Source organism: Gossypium raimondii, chromosome 11 (assembly GCF_025698545.1).
Source record: "Gossypium raimondii isolate GPD5lz chromosome 11, ASM2569854v1, whole genome shotgun sequence".
NCBI lineage: Eukaryota > Viridiplantae > Streptophyta > Magnoliopsida > Malvales > Malvaceae > Gossypium > Gossypium raimondii.
In genome coordinates this window covers 21234183-21239412 of record NC_068575.1, presented here as the reverse complement: position 1 = coordinate 21239412, position 5230 = coordinate 21234183, and the positions used below count along the sequence as shown (strand labels likewise).

Here is a 5230-nt window from a genome sequence, read left to right as displayed (position 1 = left end):
ACCATTGACTTTTGAAGTGGATCATGTTTTTTCATCTTTAACGTCGACATCTCTATGAGGGTATATACAATCGACTTTGAATGGTCCAGACCATCTCAACTTTAATTTACCAGGAAATAGTTTAAGTCTAGAATTAAAGAGCAAGACTTGTTGTCCAGGTACAAATTGCTGTGGAAAAATTTTCTTATCATGACAACGCTTTGTATTTTCTTTATACAATCTTGCATTCTCATAAGCTTGAGCTCAGAATTCATCCATCTTATTAAGCTCCAGTAGGCGATGAGTGGCAACAACAGCACCCCAGTCCATGTTTAGTTTTTTGATTGCCCAAAATGTTTTGTGTTCTAGCTCAACTGGCAAATGACATGGTTTACCATAGACAAGCTTGAAATTTGACATTCCCAATGATGTCTTAAAAGCTGTGCGATAAGCCCACAAAGCTTTATACAACCTTACTAACCAATCTTTACAGTCGGGATTGACAACTTTCTCAAGAATCTACTTGATTTCTCTATTGAAAATTTCAGCTGTCTATTTGCTTGTAAGTGATATGCCGTGGAAATTTTATGTTTAACCCATATCTATTCAGAGCATTGGCAACTAATCTGCAATCAAAATGTGAGCCTTCATCATTAATTAAGGTACAGGGGGTTAAACATAAAAATATTTGTATGCAGGAATCTCAGAACTAATTTGGCATCATTTGTAGGTTTTTCCCATTTGGAGACATAATCCACCGCGGAAAGAATGTAGATTTTTCCCTAGGATGGTGGGAATGGACCCATGAAATCAATGCCCCAAACATCAAATAACTCCATCTCTAAAATATTTTCCAGCGACATTTCATGTCATCTAGATAAGTTATCAGTTCTTTGACAGCGATCACAGTTTTGACAAAACTAATTAGCATCTTTAAACATGATGGGCCAATAAAAACCAGATTGGAGAACCTTTGCAGCAGTTCGCATGCTTCCAAAATGCCCACCATAAGGTGCATAATGATAATGATGCAGGATACTTTGAAATTCATCATTTGGAATACATCTCTGAATTACTTGATTTGCACACTGCTTGAATAGAAATGGCTCATCCTAGTAATATTGCTTGACATCGTGAAGGAATTTCTTTTTTTCCTTGATGATTGAGTGCAGGTGGCAGCAACCCACTGATTAGAAAGTTGACAATATCAGCATATAATGACAATGTCGTAGCCAACCATAACTGCTCATTAGGGAAATCGTCTTTAATTATTTGACTATCACCATAATATTCCCTGCTTTTAGTCGTGACAAGTGATTAGCCACTTGATTTTCAGTGCCTTTCTTATCTTTGATTTCTAAATCAAATTCCTATAGCAACAATATCCATCTAATGAGTTTGGGTTTGGCCTTTTTTTTGTCACCAAGTATTTGATGGCAGAACTGAATGTTTAAAGGCAAACACCACTATGAACAATTCTTTTCTGTGGTGGTGTACTTGAGTTGTGAATTTGCCAACATGTGACTAGCATAATATATAGCATGAAACATCTTGGCTTTTCTTTGCCCCAGCACTGTTTTGGTAGTAAAGTCACTTGCATTACACATTAGTTTGAAAGGTAGAGTCTAGTCTTGTGTAGTGACTAAAGGTGCTGTAATTACTCACTCCTTTAACTCTTCGAATGCTTTTAAGCATAACTCGTTAAAATGAAATAGTTTGTTTTGCTCCAACAATTGACATAGAGGTTTGGATATCTTAGAAAAATCTTTGATGAAGCGATGGTAAAATTCAGCATGACCCAAGAAGCTTCTGATTCCTTTCATTGAACTGAGTGGTGGAAACTTTTCAGTGACTTCTATTTTTTCTTTGTCGATGGAAATTCCTTTCTATGAAATCTTGTGGCCCAAAACAATGCCTTCACAAACCATGAAGTGGCATTTTCCCAATTCAGCACAAGATTTATTTTCTAACATCGACAAAGTACTAACTCAAAAATTTTCAAACAGTCTTCAAAAGTGTAACCAAACACTGAGAAATCATCCATGAATACTTCAAGGAACTTCTCCACCATGTTGGAAAATATTTCCGTCATGCAACGCTAGAAGGTTGATGGGACATTACATAACCCAAATGGCATTCTTTTGAAAGCAAATGTTCCATAATGAATGGTGAATGTGATCTTTTCTTGATCAGTAGGAGATATGGCAATTTGGTTGTACCCTGAGTAGCTATCTAAAAAATAGTAGAAGGCTTTCCCTACTAGTCTATCCAGCATCTGATCTATAAAAGGTAGAGGGAAATGGTCCTTCTTCGTTGCTTTTTTGAGTTTTTGATGATCTATACAAACTCTCCAGCCTGTGATAGTACGTGTGGGAATGAGTTCGTAGTTATCATTACTGACTATGGTGACCCCTCCTTTCTTGGGTACACACTAAATAAGGCTCACCTAAGAGCTATTAGAAATCGAGTATATAATTTCAACATCCAGCCATTTGATAATCTCCTTCTAAACTACTTCCTTCATGACAGGATTCAGTCTCCTTTGTTGTTCAATAGATTTGCCATGAGAATCTTCAAGTATTATTTTGTGCATGTAGATTGTTGGGCTGATTCCTTTGATATATGCAATTGACCATCCTAAAGCTTTCCTGGATTCTTTTAAGACCTTCAATAATTACATCTCCTGGTCTGTTGTAAGTTCGGCAGAGATAACTATAGGTAGTGTATCATTATCTCCCATGTAAGCATACTTCAAATGCACTGGTAATGGCTTCAAATCCAGCATAGGTGGATCTTCTGTTGACGAGGGAGGAGGGTTGAAAAAGTGACTTGATAAGTCCAATGATTGAAATCTCCTTTTACATCCATTTTCAAACTGCTAAATTCCCATCAATTCTTTATATTTTTCTGTCAATTCTATTTCATTTATTTGATAGAGTTTGCATCAAAATTGTTGTGCACATGTCCCACAAACTCTTCCTAAATTACAATGTCAACAAATTATACAACATAGAATTCTTCATCTAGGTTTACACACTCTAAAGCATCAAACACATTAAATTTCAACTACTGATCATTAATTCTCTTGGTTAACTCAACTTTCTGTACATCAATCAATGTTCTACCAGTTACTAAGAAAGGTCGTCCAAGTATTATAAGTACCTTTTTATCTACTTTACATTCTAGAATAATAAAATCTGCTGGAAAGATGAACTTGTCAACTCCTACCATTACATCTTCAATTTTACCTTCTGGATGGACATATGATCTATCAACTAGTTGTAGTGTGAATGTAGTAGGTCTTGAAAATAGACATAGGCATTATATTGATACATGCACCTAAATTACATAATGCTTTGCCTACATAATGGTTTCCAATCGAGCAGGTTAGAGTGAAACCCTCTGGATCTTTTAATTTTGGTGGCAGTCTGCTCTTCAGTATTGTTGTGTTCCCTTTAGTAAGCGCAACGATTTCGAACTCCTCTGACCTTCTCTTCTTGGATAGGAAATGTTTCATAAATTTCACATAGCTAGGCATTTTTTCTAATGCTTCCACCAAAGGTATGTTGATGTGTAATTGCTTCAAGACCTCTAGAAATTTCTTAAATTGAGCATCTTGTTTTGATTTTTGGAAGCCATGGGTAAAAGGTGGCGGTGGTCTTCCTTCAATTTGCTAAGGTTACTTTGCCATGAAATTTGTATTGGCTCTACAAGATGAATTTGCTTCTATAATCTTTTTTCTACTCCCATTATTTTTGTTTGTTCAACTACTGAATCGAAACTTGTGCTTTCGGGAACTTTTGAACTTTCTTCCTCAGTAAAGGCATCAGTTACAACTCCTGGCAGCTAAGTGCCACTCTGGAGTGTTATGGCCTTACATTGTTTCATTCCTTTAGATTGAAAACTTTCCGTGTCACTAGGCAATGCTCCTTGTTGTCTGGAAGTTAATGTTGTGGCAATTTGTCCTACTTGATTCTCCAGAGCTTTTAAGAAAGCTGTCTGGCTCTAAATAATTACACCATTCTTAGCCATATACTCTTTTAAAGGAGCTTTTATAGTTGATGTTGAAGATGATGAACTTGCACATTTTTTCGCGATATTGGTTGACTGTATCCAGGTGGTACACCAGCCACATTCTATCTATTAACAGTGCTATGATTAAAATTTGGATGATGTTTCCATCCTAGATTGTATGTGTTAGAGTAGGCATTTTGTTGCTATGATTAAAATTCCCCATGTAATATGCAAAGGCTAGATTGGATGGGAATTCATCAAAAACATGATCTTCTCCATAATATACGCATGCTAGTTCTGCAACCTTCATCCCTTGCACTGTAGAGAGGTTTTTCAAAGTTTTAATCATCTTTGTTAAAGATGATACTTGAGCTGTTAACGATGTGATCGCATCAAGTACCATTGTTCCAGCAACTCTTCTACCAGTACTAACTCTGGTAGTGGGGTACTGATAATCATTATTTATTATTCTTTCTAGAATTTCATATGCTTCATTGTAGGATTTTTCAATCAACGTCCCATTAGCAGATGCATCCACCACCATTTGCATATGAGCATTTAATTCATTGTAGATCATTTCCATCTGTGTCCAATGTTGAAAATCATGCATCGGGTAATTTCTAGTTAATTCCTTGAAACGCTCCCATGCTTCATATCATATCTCATCTTCAGATTGCCTAAACGATGTAATGTCGTTCCTAAGCTTGGCATTCATGTTGGGAGGATTGTACCTAAGCAGAAATCTCTGACACAGCTCATTCTAAGATGCCACCGTACTTTATGGTAACACATTCAACCATGATTAGGCACAATCTCGCAATGAATAAGGGAACAATTTTAATCTAAGGGCATCTTTAGGAACATCCTGTTGTCTGAATGAGTCATAGACTTCAAGAAAAAGTCTCAAGTGCAATCTTGGATCTTTAGTAGGTAGACCACTAAACTGCCTTATCGTTTGCAACATGTGAAACATTACTAGTTTTAATTCAAAGTGTTGAGCTTGAATATGTGCCTTAACAATTCCTGGATTTAGATAATCCAAAATAGGCATTATATGTTCTCTGATGGGTTTGTCTCTATCATCTATAATTAGAGGAATATCAACATTCATTTTATTCTGGAGTACTTGATATTCTCTGATTGGACCATTTATAATCCTATCCATTTCTCTTAACTCTTTTCTTCTTCACCTTAATGTCCTTTCAATTTCAGGATCAAAACAATATTCTGTATCCTC

General features: G+C 36.1%; 1 non-coding gene across 1 annotated transcript; it reads left to right on the top strand.

Annotated features, from left to right (window-relative positions):
* The first annotated feature begins 4592 nt into the window (after positions 1-4592).
* Positions 4593-4699, top strand: LOC128035207 (small nucleolar RNA R71). Its single transcript, XR_008191607.1, has one exon. It is a non-coding gene; the product is annotated as a small nucleolar RNA R71 (small nucleolar RNA).
* Positions 4700-5230: the final 531 nt, after the last annotated feature.